A 22,952-nucleotide genomic window follows, 5' to 3' on the forward strand; every position below is an offset into this window, starting at 1 on the left:
GCTTGCCAGCCAGCATCATAGCCTGTGTTCTTTGTTGCTCTGTTTCTTTGCTTGATTCAGAAGTAAAGAGGAATAAGGGGGATGGTGTATGCAGGGAGAATATAATAATGAAGAGAAACATCACGTAATCTTTGCATTTCGATCAGCTTCAAAATGTTTTTATTTTTTTTCCCCCAAACTGAATGCACCGGGAATCATTCTGGCTTGCAGTTTGGATGAAGTAGCTACTTGAAAGTCTGGTGAGAGGAGGCAGCTGTTGGAAATATGCATTCTGGTTAATGCGTTCAGGCCAAGCCCCGTATGTGCAGTCGCAAGGGTGCTGCTCCCAGAGGATTCCCCTGGGTAGCTTCCCTTTGAAGCAGAGCCTCCCTGCTGAATTCAGCACCTGGTACTGTCTCCATTTGGAAAATGGAGGCATGCTAGTGTTTCTAGCCGAAGGAAGGATAGCCTGAGAATACTATGGTTCCCAGTCTCAGTCGTGAAGGTTAAAGGAGCCTGCTCGCGATTTTCCTGCAAGCCTGGCCTCTGGCTGATGTAGGGCATCACGGTTTCTGGAGAGCTGGCATTAGCAGCACGTCCCACTGCAGCCCCCAGGGAAGGCGTCAGTCACCACCTGTGGTTTATCGGGAGGGAACCGAGGTGGCAATGGGGCTGCGGGAACCCTCCTCCTGGTGCCACCGCCGCAGCCGTGAGGAGACGAGAACCACAGCTGAACCGAACCGCAGACGGGCGGTGCAAGGCGCATCAGCGGCTCCCCGAGGAGCGGGGGATCCCCGGTCCCGACTCCGGCCGGGCAGCCACCGCCGCCTTCCCGCCGCGCCGCGCAGCCGAGCCCCGGGGGGGGCGGGCGCAGCGCCGCAGTGGCACCTCGGGCAGCCAATCCTGGCACGCTGTCCCCACCGCGTCAGCCAATCGGAACCGACAGTGAGAGATTGGGGGCGCCAAAGCCCCGGAGTGAATAAACCACCCGGGACCTGCGGGGCGGGGATGGGCGGGGCCTAAGCTTTGACAGGCGGCTCCTCCCACCAATCCAGAGGCAGAACTTCGGGGCGCGTGGCCAATGGGCCGCCGGAGTAGGCGTGGCTGGCGACGGGGGCGGGAGCGGCGGCCGGGGGGCGGGGGCGGAGCGGCGGCGGCGGCGGCGCTGCTCGGTGGCGACGGGCGGCGGAGGAGGCGCCGGAGGGAGGTGGCTGCGGGTAGCAGGTGAGCACGGCCGGGCCGCGATGCGGGGAAGGGCCTTCGCCGCGGCGGCCGGTGGCCGGAGCCGCGGGCGGGCGCGACGGGGCCGTGCCAAACCCTGCGGGGCGCGGGTGGGTCCGGCGGCGGGGGGAGCGCCGGAGGCGGGGGAAGCTTGAGGGGCTGGAGGGGATGAAGGGGGGGCAGGGGTACTCCGGGAAAGTGCGTGCGGAGGCGGGGGGAGACGTGGGAGCGCCCTCCGGTCCCCTCCCCGGCGGGGGGCGGTGGGGTGGGGCGCGATCCCCGCGGTGCGGTGGAGCGGGGGCCCGGCGCAGGTGGAGCCTGCGGGGGGCGGCCGCGGCACCGAAGGGCCCTACGGGGAGCACCGAGCCGCTGGCCCGCGGAAGCGACCCCCGGGGCGGCGCCGCTTCATGGGATTCTCCCGGGGCTGCCGCCCGTGCCTGCCGTCTCTCCTAGGCCTTGAATCCCAGCCAGGTTTCCGTCAGAGGGTCCCTCCGCCGCGGCCGCTCCCGGGCGCTTTGTATCGCTTGCCGCCCCTGCGTGGCCGTGGGAGCGAGTGGGGGCTCCGGGAAGTCCGGGCTTCCCCGGAACCGCTGCCCCGTCTCAGCTGGGGCTGGGGCGCTGTGAAGTTCGGGAGGCGTCGGGACGAGGCTTTTGGGCGACGGTGCTGACGACCCAGTCTGGCGGCGAGAGTTGTAGGGGAAAGGGCCCTCGTGAGCAGCGGGGCTCGTCTCTTTTCACCCGGTTCGTGGCTTGGCCGGTGCCTCAGTGCGTGTGCGGCAGCTCGCCAGGCTGCACAAAGGAGCAGCCGGCCGGGTTCGGCCCGTCCTGCGGGCACAGGAGCGATGGACGAGCAACAGCGTGCGGGGCGGGGGCTGCGGTGGGCCCGGGCAGCATCGTCCCGCTCCGTCGGGCACGGAGGGTTGAAATGCAGCTCCCGTTCGGAGTGCCTCTAAGTCCTTTCATTGCGTTCATGGAGATGAACAGTCTTCAAGAATGAAATTATGTATCCCTCACGGTAGAGTTAATGTCTTGCAGCAGCTCAGATCTATAACTCCTTCGGTCCAGTAGATTTATATAACCCGCTCATTAATGGTGTATGAAATGATAAGGGAGCTTTTCTGTGTGCTGCGGTGTTTTCTGTGTTGTTGTCTATTTCGTAATTCGGCTGTCCGGAGTAGGAGAAGCTTATAGCTGTTAACAATGTACATTTCTACCATTTAAGGGATTTTGTTTTCCTCTCGTTTTGTATTTTTGATCATTCTGCATCTCGAGATAGGCTCCCGAATGAGGAGAGCGAATAAAATGGAAGGCACAGTCATTCTCTTTGGCTACAGTAATACTCTAGGTATGACTTGTAACAAAAAATGTAAATATTTAAATGGATTTCTGACTCAGTTCTATTTGACTTATTGATCTATGGTTACTGCTAAAATGGTCTGTATGATTATGCAGAAGTTAATAGTTACCATAGAGAAAGAGATTGTTTTTCTGTTCATCAGTGAGTGTTTTCCATTTCTTCATCTCTTGGCAATTGTCTGTGGAAGTGCTGTTTTTTTCTCTTAGCAAAAGTCTTACAGAAGAAATAAGAATGTGAGCGAAGTCCAGAACAATGAATTTCAGATGTGTTCAGCCTTGCCTGTGATTCTTGGTACCCTGAGTTATCCTACAGTAAACGCTTTTTAATCTCTAATTGCATAGAGTGTTGGTTTTAAGCCTCGGTGAAAATTCAGATTTACAGGACTCTAAACCTAACACATAAAAGATTTTTTTTCCTAAAGTATACATGTGGAATGCAATTCAAATGAACCATTTAAATCCCTACTAGCAGAAAATCTATTTTTCATCCAGGGAATTACTTTCCTGCATATATTATTTAGCTTAAATGTGTGGAATCTGAAGGCGCATGTAAACTAGACAGAGTAGACAAGTTTGTTTATCTTCTCACGTACTGTTGTGAAATCTTCTGATTTTTTGTTAGTAGTTTGACAGCATTATGCATTTGGGAAGAAAAAAACCTAAACCAACAAGCCACATTGGGCTCTTAAAACTTGCCAGACTTCTAAGTCTCACATTTTGTAGTTTGATAGAGCTGCTTGGGGTTGGAACGGTCTGTAAGTAATTTTCTTTCCTACCATAATGGATGTGATGGGATAAAAACTTTCTGAAATGGTAGTGAAAGTCTTTGCAAAAATCGCTTCCTTCCCCAGGAATAGAAGCTACTGGGAAAAACATTTTATAGTAGATTTTTTTATTGTGTGTTTGTGAGAGCCTATTACAGCACTGTGAAATATGTCTTGAATTCTGCCTATAGTTGGTTTTATTCCACTATACTATTGATGGAACTACATAGCATTGGAGAAAAAAAATTGCTCTAATGCTATAGAAATTTAATCTTTTGTACTCTAGAAAAGATGTTTTACAGAAACTGTCAAGTAAGAGATTGGCAGCCTAAGCTGGTCTAATTGATGAGTTTGGAGTTGTATCCTACTTATTGTGTTCATCTACTTGTCTGACACTGCTGATTTTATTATTTTCTTTGGGGGAGGGGTCAAAGTTTACTTATATTTTTATTTGCTTTGCCAGCTTATCAAGCAAGCTTGGTTTAAATTAATGTGAAGTCTTGTTCTTAGTATTGTTTTTGGAGTTTGCTTTGATCAGTGAACATATATTAAAATTACAGATTTCTTCTTGTCTCAATTGATCTCAAAATATTAATAAGTGAAATTGAAGCATATTGCCTTTCTTTTCCTGCAGAATACCAAGCATAAATTCAATCAAGCTAAGACTTAACATGTCCTCTACAGTCATATTATTGAATTACCACCAGAGCAGCTTTGATTTTTCTGCCGATGCTTTCACCAAAAGGATCTGTTTTCCTCTGTTAGTCTTCCTTTGCTGATCCAGCTGAAAATGGCCATACAGAAAAATGTTAAGCTGCAGTTGGATCAACTCTTCTGAACTGACTTTGTAGCTATACAAATGTTATTGCTTGCATAGGAGGAGAGGAGGCTGTGCCCACTCTTTGCTGAAGCAGCTCAATTTTAGTTTTACCTGATAGTTCTGCCTTGTCCATAGACTTGGCAGCTTAATGAAGCTCTGGTGGTCGTGTCTCCTTCTTGACTGTGCATCTTCAGCTGCTGGCAAGGAGGCCTTTGTAGCTGTGAGTTAAATGAAGTCAGGGAGTTAATCAGGTAGTTAATTGCTTTTTTATTTTTGTTTTGTTGAATTTTGGCTGGATCACGTATCTGAACAGGGTCATGGGGTGGAAATGGGACTTACATTGAAGTGGGGTTGGAGATTGGTAGCTCTGATTGAAATTTCTTTGAGCTTTTCTGGAACCATACATTTCCATCAGCATGACCTGGGTTAACAAAGACCTATAGCAAACTGTTTCAAGCTGGCTTGGCAGGTAAAAATCACAGTAAATTGGAGAGTGTTGTTCCATTTCTTTCAGCTGGCATGTTGATGTGGGTGGCAATAGTAATGAGCAGAGGATGTGGAACTAGGGATGTGCTCAGCACAACAACCTCAGACTGACACAGCTGTGTCTGGAAGGGGATTTGTGCTCATCCTAAGGGTGGGATCCATCAAATGCTCATTTTGGACTTATGTTCTTTATGGTGTATAGTTAAAACAGATGTTGCATCAGAAAGAGCAAAATTTTAATAATAAGCAAGATCAGGAAGACTTCTGTTCTGCTGTGCAGGATGTGGTTTTTGTTGTTGTTTTGTGGGTTTTGTTTTGCTTTTTTTTTTCTTGTTTATTTTCCTTCATTTTTATTGAGCAAGCCTTGCAACTGGCAGATATCAGTTTGGCTGTATAAATGGCATCATGTCATATGTAGCTGCAGTTAGATATTCATCCAGACCCCTTTGAAGCGTGTGGTTAGGAGATAGCTCTGAAAACGTGAATTGCTTTGTTTGGCGTTTGTCTTACATAGTAATTCTTTGTGGAATCCTGGTGTTCTGTAGTAGTAATTACCAGATGTGATGGCTTAAAGATGTTTCTGTACGGTAACTTCTGTTTCCGCAGAGGTGTGACTGAAAGTGTGTCAGGACAAATTTATTTGTGTGGGAGAAATTGCTTAAAAGGAATACATATGACAAAATGTAAAGGTGCTCTTGAGGAAAATATAAAACCATTAATTTCAGAGTCTGGAGATGTGAAACAAGGTCTTGGCTTCTTTGAGTACTGAGTCTGTAGGATTTTTGAGGTTTTGCTGGTGGGCTTTGATACTGAAGCCAGAACCAAAGCTGTTACCCTTCTAAGTGAAACCATGGAAAAGTACAGTGTATTAAGACTTGGACCAAACAGTTTGGAATCTTCTTCTGATTACCTTTCCTTTTCTGGGAAACAACAAACTGGAACTTCCTGGTGAACTGGATTATAAGCAGTACTGTAGGTATACCTACAGAGAGTTTACTCTTCAGAACTGCTTTCTGTAGGTGTGTGCTTGGTCATTGGCCTGGGCTTGTTCACTGATCTAAGAGCTGCAAGTGTTACTGAGACTAAGAAAAACATGTACTCGGCCAGAACCACTCTTACTGCGTGCTAGCTCTTTTAAGTTTGGATGTGATCACTCTTTATCAGTTTATTTTTCTGGGGCAAAAACTCCAAACATCAATGATCTCTCTTTCCTTTTTTGTTATGTTGTTTCAACTTCATTAATGTGATTCAAGCCTCTGTTGGGGCTCCACTCTCAGTGGTGGACTGATTTTAGACTGTTAAAGAAGCTTGTTTCTGTAGTCCACCAGGACTAAAGATACCTTGGCATTTCCAGCGCTGTGGAGTTTGCTGATGGGCACCACTGAGCATATAAGAGCCAAACTCTCCTTGCCTTGTAGTGCAGAGTGGTTCATAAATGCTTGGATCTTTAGTTAGCTGATATCTTTGTGTGTTGCCTTAAGATTTTGAGTGAGGATAGTCTTTTTTTCAAAGGCATTAATTCATCAACTCCTGTAGTAAAAATCTGTGGAGACATGTGAAGGAATTTGTTCCCCATATGGAGGAATGACACAAATAGAAACTTGGTTCACAATTAATATAGGCTGGGTCTAGATTTTGTTTAGTAACTAATGGTAAAAGTGTTGGATTTATATTTTCCCACAGTATAAGGAAAAAGCATGTTCCTGCCTTCCAAATGTGTTAAACAGCAAACTTCTAGTTTTGTTCTTGGGTGGTTTTTTCTGGAACTCAGTAGCACTAGACCAGTTCACATGAAACAAGGAGCTGAATACCATAGTCTCATGAAACTTGATTGCTGTTTTTAAAATTTTTTTTCTCTAATATTTGGTTCTTACTCAAATTAATAATCTAAATTCTGTGGGGAGAAAAAAACAGTGCATACTTTTTGTTACAAAAGAAGTTGTTATTAATTTCATTTGTACAGGTGGCTGTAGCTGTCGTGCTTTGAGGGTTCCTCAATGTCTCAGCAGTGGATCAGATGAATTTTCCAACCTTTTCACGTGCTTTACTTCTATGCCTTTAGCATATACTTTTTTTTAAGGCTGGCTATTTTATTGTCAGAGTCTGCTTAACATGGTATTTCTGCTGACTGTTTTTGATTTAAAAGAATGAGATGTGACACTGTTTTCAAAAAGCCTGTGAGGCTTAATCTGGTCTAAAAAGTCTGAGAGAGAATTTACCCATCATTAGTGTGGTACTACTCAAGGTTTAGTGCTTTGGGTTGGGCTGGGGTTCCTGTGCAGTTTCTTCCTTGTAGTTCTGATCAGTGCAGAGTCTGTATTTATGTTGAGTCATCGCATTTCAGGTTGAAATGTACATCACCTGTGCATCAAATTCCCTAACCCAGTCTGAAAATCTGAAAATGAGAATTAGATTGTCTAGTTTAAAGTCTTATATAAACCAAAGTTTATAGGATTCGGTGACTGTGATGTTGGTTTTGCTTTTTGTATTTTAGCACATACCTGCTGATAGAGTGGCTTTTTTGGGGTTTCTTTCCTTCCCCCCAGCCCTCCCAGTTGAATGATTAGTAAGCTAGTTAATAGTTATGATTATTTGTGTGCTCTTATATTAATGGACCTTGAACATTGTCAGAGCTTAATATTGATGTCCAGTTTTGCTTGTGTCTGTAAAGTTTGGTATTTCTGTGTTGGTTTCAGTGTCTATGTGAGAAGCATCTTTTGTGTAATGTGCTGTTTCTTTAACTGGATTTGCACAGGGTAGCTTTGAAAGAGTGTCATGACGTTTGTATGTGTATTTATTTGCACATGAGGATTGCTTCCTCTATTTGACATGAATTTGTCAGAGGCCATTTGCTGGTTTAAAGTGCCTCTCAACTGTGCCATCTTTGAGCAGCTGGCTGTTCCTGTGTGTTCTCTTAGCTTGGCAGCAGAGAGCCACCCTCCTGCAAGGGAGTGGAGTGAAGGACTACAATTCAGTTGGCCTGTATCTTTTTGATAGGATATTTTCTGAAAGTGTCTGTAAAATAGTTGTGTTTTTAACAACCTTTTTGTAGGTGAATTTATGTAGAAAATCTGAGCTATGGTTTGGATTTGCTGTGTGCAGCTGGCAAGTAGAAGACAGTCACTGAGTGCTTTGTCAAACTCACTGCATGTGCTATGGATAGGTGCATCATGCTGATATTAATGTGGATTGTGTATCATTGTAAAATTTGCTTGGCCCACACTCTGACAGCCAAAATACATGACTACTTCTTTACTGTCAGGTGGGGTAGGGCATACCCCTTTAAGGAGGTATGTACTTAGTACTATCTAAAAGTTTTCCTTGTTCTTAGAAGTACAGAATTTGTATCTCAGACATGACTTTTATTGACGTATATGACATAATATAGATTCATGTCCATTATCTCACATTTTAGATGCAGTCCCATACTTAAATTTTATTTTCAGTTGCAATAAGTTATTCTCTGCACAGTTAACTCTTGTTTTGAGCATCATTTATTTTGTCTGTTAGAGTTTGTTCTCAAAGTAATCAGTCTTATCCACAGTGTTCAGCATCTTGTCCTTGCACAAGCCAGGAACATAACTGTTACTAGAAAAGGCGACGTGATTTCTCTGCCTACAGTATTTGTTCACTTAAGGATGAGGACCCAATTCTGAAAATCACACAGTGTAAAGAATATTTATCATTCAAGCAGAGAAAAAAAATCAGCTGTACCATATACTAATTTAAGTACTGTTAAATTATTATTCTAGTACTGTAGACATAGTCCTTCCTTTCTTCTGAGGCAGGCGGTGCTGAGGTAGGAATACAGATACACCAAAAATAGTGAGGTCATGTGAACTGCAGAAATTTTATTCTTGATTTGGAAGTCTTAGTGAAGATAAAGAATGAAAATATAATAATATTTTTTGAGGAAATCCAGGATGAAAATCTTTCTGATTCTGTCTTGATTTCCTTATTGCTTATTTTTCTGTTTTAATTTCTTAATAATATACTGCAGTATTTTGCTATGAATGAGTATCATAACTTGGTTGAGGAAAAAAAAAAGTTTTCCACAAAATGGCTTGCCTTCTCCGTTAGCATATTTTCTCTCACTTGCAGGAATGTGGTTGATTTGGTAGTGTATTGCTCTCTTTGCTCTCTTGCATTTCAGGCAAAAAAAAATTTTAAAAATGAATTTTGTATTCAGAGGTAAGAAACTTTTTTGGAGTGTGATGTGTCCTGGAATTTTCTGAGGTGCTGGATCATGACTTATCTCCAGTTGTGCCTGATGACAGCTAAACTTCTTGCACTTCTGAATTGCAGTTCAACACCCCAGGACTGTTTGATTGTATATTCCTTTCTTGAATTGAATAAACTATTTTCTTTTTCCAGGTTTGTTTTTAGCAGGATCAGCCCCTGTTTTCACTTCTGCAAGCACCCTGGAGCTTTGGGTCGGGGAGGACAAACAGAGGGGGTGTGCTGTTGCTAAAAGGAAGTGACATGGATCCGGTGCATACAGCTAATGTAACCATGATGTAGTACATTTTTGGAATGGTCCTGCCTATCTGCCTCCCTCACCCTCCAAAGATCCCACCTGAGATGAAGATTATGCATTCAGGAGGTCTTCCCTGGAGTTTCTTCTAGATGGATCAGTGATTTCTGTGGCACAAGTAGTGATGGCTCTGCCTTTTTCAGTAGAGAAGCTTCTGTAGGTGCAGTTATGCGAGCTGTAAACTGCTGATAGGCTTGTTACAGAGATGGGAGCACATCTCAGCTCCACGAGTGACAGGACATCTCCAGGTACTGTCACACTGTTTTGTTGTCTGCTTCTAGCAGATACCAAGATTTTGTTTAAACCAACTGTGTCCTACTCACTGCCTTGACTCTGGCTCCTCGCATAGTGCATCAGGTCCAGCAGCCCGAATGAGTTTGGTCCCCTTCCATAATGACCCTAGAAGTTGGGGTTTCTGCAAGTAAAGGCTGTGCAGCCATTTGAGCACAAGTAAGGAGGGGTAACTAAATGCATGTCTTTGTTTTTCATGGCGTTAGATCAAGTGAGAAATGGAACTGACTGGTGTGGGCAGAGAGTAGGCAAATGCTAAAATGATTAGTGTGGTGATTGAGAAGACACAGTTTATCTTGCTAATGTTACCTTAGGGAAAAGAAGAGTAGTCCCAAAATCTCCCTTCCTTCAGATTTTCTACAAAGAATGGGAAAAATTTCTCTTTACAGTGGACTGTTTTTTTGTTTCCCTTCACACATTGTCTCTGGCTCCAGTTACATTTAGAAATAAACAAACATGCTTGCTTCAATCTTATGTGGCTTTTACACTGGAAATGATTGCTTATTGTTCAGCTCACTGTTTCAGTGTTTAGTCTAGGTAAATGCTGCATGAGCTTCTTGTCCTCTTTTGGAAAGAATTTTTCAGCTTTCTAATGTGCATCTTTGCTGTGAGACACATCACATCTATAAAAACGGATCAGTTGCAGCTGAAATAGCTGCTATCATGAAGTAGCTAATGATGTGTTGACTCATCTGTGAGAGATGACACTGCATCCGTTCTAGTTCTGCACCAGATACCAGATCAATCTGCTGTGAGTTGTCCCAGTTTCTTCAGTGGAAAGGGACTGGCATCTGTCAGTCTTGCATGATATCGTCCTCAAAGCTTGAGGACTGCTGTTCTTTGGTAGGTGTAAAATGTCATATTTTGAAATTTACATTAGACTTAATTCCATCTTCCATCTAGGATGTGATTTCAGGTACACTTCAGGGCATAGATAATGCCTGCAGCTCATGACCAAAAATTGTGGTTTTACCCTGTGCTTTTCCCTGGTTTTCCTTGTGGTGCATGCATGTATGACTGTTAGAGCTCTAAACAATACTGGCTTAAAGCTGTAGGCCTGATTTTTGGGATAATCTCATTACATCAAGTTGGGGATGGTACTGGTGTGAAGTACACTGGGAATTGCTTCTCTGCACAGCTGTTTACATGGAACTGTGAACAGCCTTCGTACTCAGGATTTAGTAGCCCTTGAGATCTAAGCAATGAAGATGTTGAATCCTGGTAATTCTTAGCTCTTGCTGCTTTCAGGCACCTCATTGTTATTAAAGACAGTGATTAGTTTAGGGATGTAGCAAGGATGGTCTTGGGGTTTTTTTTTAGTTTTTTTTTTTTCCCAGAAGCACCACATTCAGTGTTTCCATCTTTTAAAAACAAACACAGTTTGTCTGTTGTGTTAGGTGTCAGTAATGAGTTTGTATTTAGCTTCAGCCTGCTGTTGAACAGGTAATGTTCCCCTAGTAATCCTGGTATGGAGTTGAGACCAGTCTCATTTATGTGTAGGTGTTGAAGTGAGCTGCATTACTGTATTAAATTAGGCATAGCATAATTCTGTGTTTACTTTGGGGACTTCATTATCTGCTGTTTTAAATTTGGAACTGGGTTACAGAAGTTCCTGGGTTTAATCCTAATTATTTCATGCAATTTAGAAGTTGTTTTTATTTTTCTGAAGATAGGAAATTTTGTCCCCATGTCCTCATCACAGGCCTTTAGTCCCAATAACATTTGTAAAGAACTTAACCAAGAGAACTGTCATTAATACATATTATTTCTGACATTATATATATTATAATTTCCTATAGGAGTTGAGGTCATTTAAGTTCACATGCATGGAAAGTGTGATAGGTGATTACTATTTAGATTGTAACAAATTTCATTACTCTCAGTCTTGTCCAGAGCAAAATTAGGGGGGTTTTTCACATCAACTTGAGAGTTTTATGACTCATCTGTTTGGGTACAGAAATATCACTTGTCTTTCATCTGAAGGGTGATTAGAGTAGTTTAACATGCTTAAAATTCACCTTTACTCTATAGTAAGCCTAGATAACTATATAGTGATCTTAAAGGAAGGAGTAGAACATTTCTTCTTAGACTAATGGAGCATCTGAATATCAGAAATTCAGATCATCAGAAAGGGGAAGAGGCAGGGCAGTAGCAGATTGTGAAATCAGTGAAGTAAATCCAATGTGAAGGGCTTGGTCTAAATAGAATTCTTGTGGTACACAGGAAATAGAGGATGTTGAAAAAAATTGCAAATTCATTGATAATTTTGCAAATTAAAATGGTTCATGGTGCAGCACAGATTCATTGAGAAGGAAGGTGGTTCAGGGATCCTCTGCTGTTTTGTTTTATTTTTCAGTTCTCCGCAATCTCTTTCCATAGAAACTTCAAGGTAAAAGATGCAGGTTCTAGTAGTAGAAATGCAGACTTGGGAGATCTGGCTTCATTTTTATTTTGTTCTACAGATGTATTCAGTGATTGGTTATTTGTGGTTAAATCCAGAGGATTTAAATTTTTCCATATTAATGTTTAGGTTCTTGCCATGCCAAACTCCAAGTGAATCATGTTCTCCTGTGCATGGTGGAAAGTTAGAAATGGAAGAATCTCACTGAAATGAAAGAGTATTTACTGCTTAGTGTAGAAAATACACAGTCCAGACTCAAGCCCTCTTACTTTCTAGCCTATAGCCCTTGGGATTTATAGTTGTATGCCTCTTTGGAATTTCCAAACGTTTCTGTGGTTAATGGGTTATTCCTTCTAACACATGTCTGATAGATGTGCCTCTAACAGGGTTATGACATTCAGAGAAACAGACAAAGGTATGAGCTGCTGGCTCAAACGTGTTTCCCAAGCCCATCCTGCTCACTAACAAGTGGTTTTGATCCTGGCAGTGAGACTGGTGGGGATGTCTAAGGATGACCCAGGATATCTCATGAATTCTTAACCTGATTGCTGCCACTGGAAGAGCTGTTCTCACTGTCCATTGTGTACTTGTGCTGTGCCTTTTGTATTTGACTTTCTCATAAACCATAATCATTCAATGAAACCAGCACAAGGTATTTGCTGCTGCTGTGGTGGGCTGGATTGTCTCCAAGTGGTCTGGCAAGTGCTGTCTAAGGAAGAACGGGAACTAGGGGGAGTACTCCTGCAAACTGCTTTGAAATGTGAGTCATAATTTATGTTCTCCAGTGCAGGGAATAGAGAAAATAGAGAAAAGTTTACAGATAGTTTAACCTAGCTCAGTTTCCATCTGTAAGTAGGATGCTGATGATTTTTGAGCAAAGGAAGTTGTTTGTGTGTTTTGAGAAGGCAGGTTCACAAACAAAAAAGGAAAAAATACAATGTTTAAACTTTTTTTTTTTTTTTTTTGAGGGAAAAGTGTTTAATAGCATCACTTTGAAGGTTGTTCCTTATTCCAGAAAAAAGGAAATAAAGGATGCGCTGGACTAGAGAGTTGGGCCAAGGGCAAGCATAGCCTTCTGACCCAGTTGTGAGGGCCCCTTCTCAAGGAAGTGATAGTGGTGGAAGTAGTGGTGACTGACTTGGGGACTTTTTTCTCCCCTCTTTAGTGTGAGGATGTAACATGCTTGGTGTGTTTCTGCTTTAAATGAGGGCTGCTTGGTCAAATGGTAGTAGGTTGGTGTTGTGTGGGTAGGAGTGAACTGCACAGCCATGATTAGAGGGAACAAGTGCTGGGCTTGCATGAGAACAGGTCCATTAGAGAATTTCACTTACACAGAACAAGGAGCAATGGCAAAGTTTAGGCTGTGAGAGGAAGGAGGTTATTACTTGTGGTCGCTTAATGTGTGTTTTCATCTCGCTCTTGCTGACTGCTCTTTCTGCCTCTCAGGGGAAAGAAGAAGCAGCTTTTGTCTATGTAGTCTACCTATAAAACCTTGTTTATTTCAGGAGCCACATCTCACAAAGAGCTCTGAGCATTGATTTTTTGAGACTGATGCTTTAATGGAAATAAGCATTTATATGTTAGTTTCCAGAATGTCTTCATTTAATCAGCTCTTGCTTTCAGAAAGGCTGCATTGTATTTCTTCCCTAGAAACCCTGAGGCACCAGGGAGCGCAGGTGCAGCCACTTGCCTCAACTGTTGAGTACAATCTGTAGAATTCCATCTTTCACTTGTTAAAGATGTAGAACCATCTTTTCACTGTATCTAACGTGTTACAGATGATGGCTGTGACATGGTCACTCCGTTACTGTGTTCTGTGTAAGTGAAGCATCAAGTCAGTGCCTTTAAACATTAACTTACTTGCTTAGCAAAAAGCTGTAGCAGTACCAGGTACCCACATCTGGACTGGGAACATTGTAGCTGATTATGTTAGTCTCCAAAGTCTGCCAAGAGTTTTTAGGAAAAAAAAATTGACTCTAAATAGCCTTTCTAAAGGAAGCCTAAAGTAAAAGTGAGTTAATGAAGTTGGAAAATTCATCAATGTTGACCAGTTATTAGGGAGGTAAAACCTTGTATTTATGGAAGAGCTAAAGTTCTAGCCATGAAATGCTGCATGATTATAGACTCAGGAGACTTTATCTGGGTAGGAAGAAGTGTTTTAATTTCAGTCTGCTCCAGTCAACCTTTCTGTAGTACTCCATGATGTTAAATGCGAAGTAATGACTGTTTTTAGAAGTTATTTTGAAGTAAACTTGCATGTTCCATATAAGCTGGGAGAATAAACTGAATATTAAGTACACTTTGATCTGCTTTTGTGATAAAGATGCCTGCTGTGTTTATTCAGCTATACTTCAGTGCTTTACCCTTTCCATTTCTATGGAATTTTCTGACTCTGTTAGTCTAAATTCTCCTGTTTCTCTAAAAAATGGTGATTGAACTTTTCTGTGCACAGGTCTGACTTTAAAAAGGCAGTAAAATAGCAAGTTTTGAAATGCTTTGCTTCCCACTTTTAGTTCTGTGATGTGGACATCTGATCTAGAAAAATCTTAATGCGGTTATGTGTGGTTTGATTTTATTAAAATTAATTTTGCCCCAAACTTCCCAACATAACTTGTCAGTTCAGTTTTATTGTGGATGCAGAACTGTGTGCTGTTATAAAGCCTGTGTGCTTTTGCCATTTAGACATTGTAATCTATTCCTACTCTTCATTTTAAAAGCTTCTAAATTTGATAGTATTTGTAATTTACTAATGGGATGTTAGTTGTGCATAAATTGTAGTAGGAATGGTCAATTGTGAGAAATTAGTGTGTACTTTTATCCCTACCCCCTTCATTCTGGTATATGACACTAAATTGACAACTTACTTGCTGGGGCACAGCTGTGATATGACTCTTTTTGCCAAATGGAGTTGTCAGGTCTCCTGTGCATTAATGTTCTAAAGCTGATCCTATAAGCTCTGTGTGTGTGTGTTGGACAACTCTTATTTTTATGTCTAAAGAAATGAGGGGTTAATTGTATTACAGTGTCTTCAAAAGCGAGTGTTCTGTTCTTCAGGAGAACCTTGACAAGTTATTCTAGTAATTAATAAATCTCTTTGTATGGACAGGCATTCAGATTTTTGAAATCAGAGGCTTATCTGTGCTAAGTAAAGCAGAGTCAGGTATTTTGTCCTTGGTCTGCTAAGATCAAAATTCCTTCTGAATTGGGCAAGCAACTCTTGCATTGTTTTCTGAATATATTTTTTTTTGTTTTGTTTTTTTGGTTTTTTTTACTACCTTCATCTCTGTGAAATAGCTTGTACATTGTACATGGGCACTGGTGTGCTGCTGACAAGTGTCCGAGTGGTCTAGGTGAAATGAAGTGTGAGACTTGTGCTTAGGTGTGGAGAGAGTTCTACAGACACAGCTTAAGAAGAGAGCTGCAGAGAAGTCTGAGTCTCAGGAAACCTATAAAGAGTGGATGCCTTTGAGTACTATTTAATACAAAGGAGATGTTAGGGTAATGAAGGTGATTGATAATCCAAGTTATTAGCTGACAACTTCCCTCCTGAAATGATTACTTATGTAACTCATTTCATTTTCTTAAATTATATAGTGAGAATGAATTGTCTTTGGTGACTTGCCTTCAGTCTAGCCAGTTTTGTGGTTTAATTCTGACTGGCCATTATTTCAGGTTCTGACTTTGCAACTGCTCCACTGCAACTTCCCTAAGAAGAAGCTCTTCACTACAAATATGAACAGGTTTGCTTCAAAGTGAAGAGTTGAACAGAAACTGAAGTGGGAAAGAGGCTGAGAGTTCAAAGTGAGAATGCATGTTAGTGGAAACACTTTTGTGAGGCTTTTGGAGAGCAGCTATGGTTGATTCTGAACTAGTCTGGATGAAGCCCACCTTTTTATAATTGATATTTAAAGGTTTTTTTCCTACTTATTTAATAAAACTTATTTCCTACTTATTTAATAAAACTTGATCGTGAATAAAATTAATTTTCTTCTTGTCAAACCTGGTTTTCCATTATTCTTCAAGTAGGAAAGCTTAAAACTTGTAGCAAACTTGAAAGGAACAGATCTTAGCCTAGAAAGGCACATTTTCATACTGTGAAGATGAAACATTTCCTGCTTCTTTCTGCATGTGGCATGCAGGCAGAAACTTAAGAAGCAGCTTTTCCCTGGGTATGATTTCCAGTTCTTGTGCCTTTAGATCAGCACCATTCTTCTAAATCCTGAGAGTGTTTTCAGGAGGGCTTTGCTGCCCGTTGCTGCTGTAGCTCCAAGATCAGGTTCTGGTTTCAGAGCCATTGCTGACTGAATTGTGCAAGGGAAGTCCTGGAGCAGTCAGTGCACAGTTATTTTCCATTGAGGTGCCTTGTTTTATTAGCACAGAGAGAATGGTGTCTGCACCTAGGAATTACTCAGACCATGAGCAAAGGTATGGGTTGCTTTAAAACTCTTGCAGTTCAGGGCAGGTTCTGCCTCACGGCTCTCAGGTCCCACGCTGCGTTAGCGAAAGCAAGGCAGATCCTGGGTGAGGCAGGTGTAGAACAAGTCTTTTCTTCCTCCCACGGTCTTATTTTAAGTTTGATCTTTTCCTTCCCCCCCCCCCCCCTTCATTTTCAGGGGTTAAAAAAATACAGTAGTTTCTGAAGACAAAAAGGGTGTGTTCAAAAGATACTTCAAGGAGAGAAAATAAATATAAGAAATTAAGTAATTAGAGGTTTTAAGTACATGGGGAGGACTATCTGTTTAAATAAAAGTGATTTGCAAAGCTTCTGTGTCTTTTGTTGGTTTGTTTGGGTGGTTTTTTTTAATGGATTCTGGAGCCACAACATCTATGGGTCTTTTAAAATCAGTTCTGGATACAAAAGTGAGGGAGGGATCTCACAGTTATGACAGGTCACAAGTCTGTAATTTCATTTTGCAATTAGTTCAGTTATGCTAACTGAAGCTTTTAATGCTTACAAGTTCAGTACTGTTCATTATTAATAAAACAATTAGAATATGTGTTAAAGCAGCTAAACACACAGAAATCCTCTGGCACTGGCGTTACTGAGAGTGAAGATATATCCACTGAAGCAGACAACTTAATTATTAAATCCTGGCTAAGATGGAACTATGACTGAAAATGGATAATATTTTTCGACTAAAAGGACTTAAAATATGAAGACTTGTCTGTAGGAATCCTTCCTCTATAGGCAGTTTCATCCTGGTTGCTAAGAGAGAATCTTGGGTCAGTTGGTAGCAGTAGAGATGGAAAAATAGCCATTTCCAGTTTGTCCCCTGAGCCTCAACTCTACAGAGATGATGGCAGTGTGAACCACAAGGGCCTATTGACCATTCCTAGAGGGCATTTGGTGTTTCTATTCTGACTTTAGGAGGCTGAAAGCAAGCTGATGCTACCCAAAAAGAGTGTTAGAAGCACTGAGAAAGAGTTAGCTTTTTAGCAACTGGTAACGTCAGCTTTTAAGGAAAGGGCTTGCTTTTTGGGTGAGTAAGATGATTTTAGAAGTCATTGTCTTAGAACTGCTACCCAACAAACATGAAGTATTCACCTTTAGAGCAGCTTTGTATTAGTCTTCTGTATTATTCTTAGTATAGCTTTCAGTCACAAAATTGAACTTAAAAACAGTAGCTATGTAGTGAAATAAATATATATGTCTGGAGACTGGCTAATATGCTGGCACTGAAGCAGTTTGGTATTTAGTATCCTTATATCTGGCACTCTTGGAAAAAGAAATTCTGCAGACAGTAAATTTATCAGTAGAATTTGAGTCTAAAACATGCAGACTTGGAAAGTAGGTTTTCCTTTTGGAGTAACTGGTTGTGAAAGCAGTTTGTCCTTCACAGAAAAGTAATCTGTACAGGTAGCCAGGACACACTGGACAAGAAAGGTGGGGAAAGTGGTTGCATTTATTTATAATTGCTTCTGCTGTGCTCTCAAACTTGAGGACAGTTGAGAGACTTCAGGACAAAAAAGGCTGAATTTCTCATGTTTCCTTCACTTTGTTAAATTGGGTGTTTTTAAAAATGTGTATTCAAATGAAGTAGGACTAAGATAAGGTCTAGTAAATGTTGACAATTTAAAGTACTAAGTTCCAGTCACATACAAGTGTTCTCTTACATCTGCATTAAAGAAATCTTGTCTGTTTCTTTCTTTTAATTGTTTGAATGAAGGCAGACATCAATTTCTTTCAAACTCTCAGCATAATGAATCAAGTGCTGGAAAGATTTGCTTTAATAACTGGGGGAGAATGTTGCCAAAATCCAAAGGGAATTGTGAAATGCAGTTTAGTAATCAGTGCAATGTGTTTTAAATTCAGTCCATGAAGTCTGCCTAGAAGAAAAGCTATGGTATTTGGGAAAGCTGTTGGTGTTAATAAAGTCACAAACTAGAAAAGCAAAGACAGACTTAATTTACTGTTTACCATTTGACTCCCAAAAGTGTATGTAGCTGTACTGAAACAATTGCTTTCATTGGCAAGACTGCAGTTTACCTTATTTCAATGGGTTGTGTTACTATACCTTAATTATACTTGACCATGAAGTTCCAGGTGGAAGAGATTTTGTCAACACTGAAAAATTGTAAAAAAGCCTTGTGGTGGCTCTTTTTCATCCTAATAGAGTTAAAAGAGTAATATTTCTGTATCAGCCGGACAAACCTTTTGTTCCCATAGCTCTATAAAGCGCAGTAGTGTGGACTATGTTTTAGCACATCTCTAAATTGATCTGTTCTAAGTATACTCTGAGTAACAAAAAAAAAAAAAAAAAAAAAAAGGGACAAAAATCCAAAGCAGCAGCAAAGATAAATGCTTAGACTTCTGGTGAAGAGTATCTTAGCCTAGGGTTTGAGTCACAGGCAGAGTTCTGTTTAAATTAGTGTAGGATCTGGAATGCTATTCTGTTAAAATATTGTCCAAGTGAGCCCCTTTTTTGTAGTTGGTTATTCAGCTTAGAGTACAGGTACTGAGCTAGCCTTTTCTTTTGGCCTTTTCTTGTGCTAAACACACCCCAAGTGTTAGCTTTTATGAAATTCCTTGTCCAGATAGTAAAGTACAGAGTTGCCTCTGATACCCTGTTGAGTACATGGGCTTATGTAAGCAGTGCAAATGTGTTTGGATAGGTGTCATAAATGAACCTGAAGTTTTTGTCTAACTCTTATTTTCTCTAAGCACTTAAAAAGTGTTCTCCTCTTAGATAATGTATATTAGCTTGTATAAAAGCATACCTGGTGAGCTCATTGAGCTCAGAGGCATTAGGGACTGGTATCTCTCTCTCGGCCTATCTCTCCATGTGCTCACCACCCCAGCAGCTCCCCTTTTTTATGAGAGAGAAGGGTGTCAGCTGTAAAATGCAACCAGTCTTGTCTCTGGCATGCAGATATCTACTCTCTCCATGTTTAACTTCTTGATATTTAGGCAAGGCTTACATTGAGAATCTCTTTTCTTATTTTGCTTGTTTTTTCCTTTGGTGCACCATTCTGAACTACACCAATGTAGGCTATGGTAAATCTTCTACTAGGTCAAATGATTTTATAGTTGGAAATTAGGTGCAATACAATTTCACCTTAAGTAGCAAGTCTCTGTTTTATTTGAACTATAGCTTACTCTGTAAATCACACTGTACATTTTTTTTAAACTTCAAATGTTGGATCTCCTCATACTCCTTGGCAAATTACTCCAGTGTCTAAGAATAAGCTACAAATGTTCATCTAATATCAAATGCCGGGTACTTGATCTAGCAGGAAAAAAACAAAAGATGAAAAGAAGTTTGAAGTCTTTGTCATTCAGATTATGACCTAGTTGTTGCTTTATTTTCTATTTCAGAAGTCAGTTAAGCAAAATATAAGAACTCAGTTTTCATGTACGTGTGAGAGTGGGATGAGTTTCTATTAAAACATGGGCACCTGAGCTGTAGGTACCAGTTGGGGATGAGGGAGACCTGTCAATGGGCTTTCCCTGCCTATGTGTTGCATGGTCTTTTATTCTGCCTCTTGCAGCATTAAATACTCACCTTGTCCTCACTTTCTTACCAACATAATTAGAATTCATGCTAGTCTCTAGTTTAGCCTATATTCTTTTTTGTGTGTACATGATCTTATGTTTGACTTGTCATAATGCATATTGAAATAATTGTACTGTTGAAAGGACTTTGTCACCATAACTAGTCCTTTATTGCTACTTCTGAATTGTTGGTTTCTGATACTGGCAGATTATGCTGTTGAATATACTTCTTTGCAGACATAAGTGCAATATAAGAAATATTAAGCATAATACTAATCTCTGCTGGACACAAATAGAAAATAGAAGCATCTCCTTCTTTACCATGTGGACTTCTGTTTACCTGTTAATCCAATTAATTGATCACATAGGTAGGTCAGCATTTAACCCAATTGAAATTAAGATTATGCAACTAAATTTAATGGGATTTATATGCCTTTATTTAATTTCCTTGAAACCATGATACTAGAGGTTAATTTGTGGCTATGGTGGTTCTTGGGACAGAAGCTCAGAACTTATGAGAGAAATAGGGAGATTGCACTTCATTCTTTATTTGACAAATAATTGTATTACAGAGGTCTGGAGGTATCTATGTAGATAGAGAGAAAAGAAAGATTTAATTACTGTACTTTTATATGATCTGATTAATTCCCAAATTAGTAATGTAAGAAACCATGGCTTACAGATGAGTTTAGCAGCCCTGCCATTATTGCTGAATAGCTAGTATGGACATTGCAAGAGCTTCCAAGATGTGAAGCAAACATTAGAATTGTGGACTGTTCCTGCTAAAAGTATTTTATTTTCTGAATGTAAAAAGTTCCTACAATGTAAAAAGCAGGATATGAAATCAAATATTTCTGCAGTGTGGTTATGACTGAATTGCACAAGTCAAAACCTGTCCTTTCCTCTTTACCAGGAACTCTTTACTCGTTTATATACACTCCAAATAGTGCATAGGATATGCTTCAAATCAGTCTATTCTAAGTTGTTTAGATGAACTTCTCTCAAGTAGCTCTCAGGAAGATGGAGTTTAGTATTGTCTTATACTCATTTTTCTGAAGAAGTTGATAAAGCTACTGTACTTCACTGCTTTTTTTTGGTGCAAAATTATGTCAAAACTTTCAGAAATAATGCCATAAAAAGCAATCTGGAGTCTTTAAAATAGTATTCTGTGCAATACATGTGAAAGCAGTTTCTGAAAAAATCTTGTTGGAAACCTCATTTGGCAGCCTTCAATTTAAAGGAATAACAAAATGAGTCATTCTTAAAGCATAAAAAAAGAAAATCTATAGTGTATTTTTTGTCCAGTAATAGGAAAAGGATTGACTCTGGATATGAAATGCTGAGCTTTATTGCATTAGGCAGAATTATTAACATTGTATTGTAGAGGCTGTGGCACATTTTTGGCAAGCTGATGCATTCCTCCCTTTCTCCGTTGCTTCCTCCCACTCAAGAGCTTTTGTCTTTTCTGTCTGCTTTTTGAAGAGAGAAATGTGGTATGCATAAAGACCACTGAAACTGTAACTCAGGTTTGGATTTGATGTAAAGCTAAGCTGTTACCATAAATTCAGATTACAGAAAAAACACAAAACTAAAACCTTTTTTTTTTTTTCTTATTTAAATAAAGCCAAATACAGTTAAACTGTAGTAATAAGCAGTAGGGAATTAGCAGCCTGACTTCTGTAGCTCATACCTGGCAGAGCTGAGAAATGACTGTTGTGTGAGGTAATTGTGCTTTCTCCGTGCGTGTTTGTGTATCATCTTTTCTCCTTTGAGAGGAGGCTGTAATGAAAGATGACAATGAGTTAAATAGAAGGAAAACCTAACACTTGTCATCGCAAGAAGGTTATGATAGTATGATGCCAACTGCTGTCATGTTCTGTTTTTAGCAAGTGTGGACTTGGTCTGTGGTTTTACTGAGAAACCTTGGTCTCTACTGGATAAATTTAGGGAAGAGCAGTGCAGCCCATATTTTTTTGCTAGAATGGTAGGAACATTTCATCATCAAACATATTGAATGTCCCATGAACTGTACCTGAAAATGGCTGCTTGCCATGAGGTGATACCTTGGAGGATTCTTTTAAGCCTGTTGTACGCAAAACCCCATCAGCAAGGTTCAGAGGTGGCTCCATACACTGCACACACACATAAGAATTTTTATGAACAGCCTTGGAATGCTACATGTGTGGTTGTTTCTTAAACAAACAGATAGTAACTCTTCCCCTCTGCCTCTGTTTATATATAGACATAGATGAATTAAAAAGCTTGATTCATCTGCAAATGGCTTTATATTTATTTAATTTATCGAAACAAGAAGTCTATAAAAGTAGTATCTTTAAATGGATAATGAAGTAATTTAGGACTAATATTTATATAAATAAGTATTTTTATACAACTAGTAATAATTAACTAAAGACATTTCACTGTGATGTTTTACATCTAAGGCTGAAGAATTATGTTACTGAGATGAGAAGAGAGGAGGCAGGGGAGAGGGGGCTGAAGCGGACTCTTCGTAGCCAAGGATATCTAAAAATGGAGCATAAATACTAACACTAATTTTCCTTTTTAGATCTTCTTCAAGTTTTATGCAATAATATATTAGGCTTACATGGAAAGGTTTTGGTAGCAAGAAGAGCTCAGGTGTGGCTTGTGAGAAGTTCCCCTCATGCTTGATATAGCCAGTGCCAGATGGCTCCAAGGTGGAGATGCTGCTGGCCAAGGCTGAGCCCGTGCAATGGTGGGATAACAGGTTTAAGAAGGGAAAAAAAGTGTTTCTGTGTGGGAACAGTTGCAGACAGACAGGAGTGAGCACATGAGAGAAGCAGTCTGCTGTCGCCAGGGTCAGTGAAGGAGGGCCAGGAGAGGCTTCAGGTGCTGGAGCAGAGATTTCCTGGCAGCCTGTGGGTGGAGACTGTGGTGAGCCAGGCTGGGTCCCTGTAGCATGTGGAGGTCCAGGGTGAAGCAGACACCCACTTGGAACCCCTGGAGACCCCCATGCCAAAGCCCAAGGGAGACTGTGACCCTATGGGAAGCCTGTGCTAGAGGATGCTTTGGCAGGAGCTGTGGACCATGGAGAGAGAAACGCAGGCTGAAGCATGTCTGCTGCCAGC

At 40.9% G+C, this 22,952-nt stretch overlaps 1 protein-coding gene across 12 annotated transcripts in view; it reads left to right on the forward strand.

Moving 5' to 3' along the window:
* Positions 1–1,126: 1,126 nt before the first annotated feature.
* The window catches only part of NUMB (NUMB endocytic adaptor protein), a 91,851-nt gene continuing 70,025 nt past the window's right edge, over positions 1,127–22,952 (forward strand). For 9 of the 12 annotated variants that reach the window (XM_063159150.1, XM_063159158.1, XM_063159164.1 and 6 more), the window contains exon 1: positions 1,129–1,203. The gene's annotated coding sequence lies outside the window, so the exon portion shown is untranslated. Of the gene's footprint in view, positions 1,204–22,952 lie in introns of all 12 variants that reach the window. The other 3 variants (XM_063159162.1, XM_063159163.1, XM_063159151.1) reach the window with 2 other exon arrangements.

The sequence above is a fragment of the Melospiza melodia genome, chromosome 6 (assembly GCF_035770615.1).
Source record: "Melospiza melodia melodia isolate bMelMel2 chromosome 6, bMelMel2.pri, whole genome shotgun sequence".
In the NCBI taxonomy this organism is placed as follows: Eukaryota; Metazoa; Chordata; class Aves; order Passeriformes; family Passerellidae; genus Melospiza; species Melospiza melodia.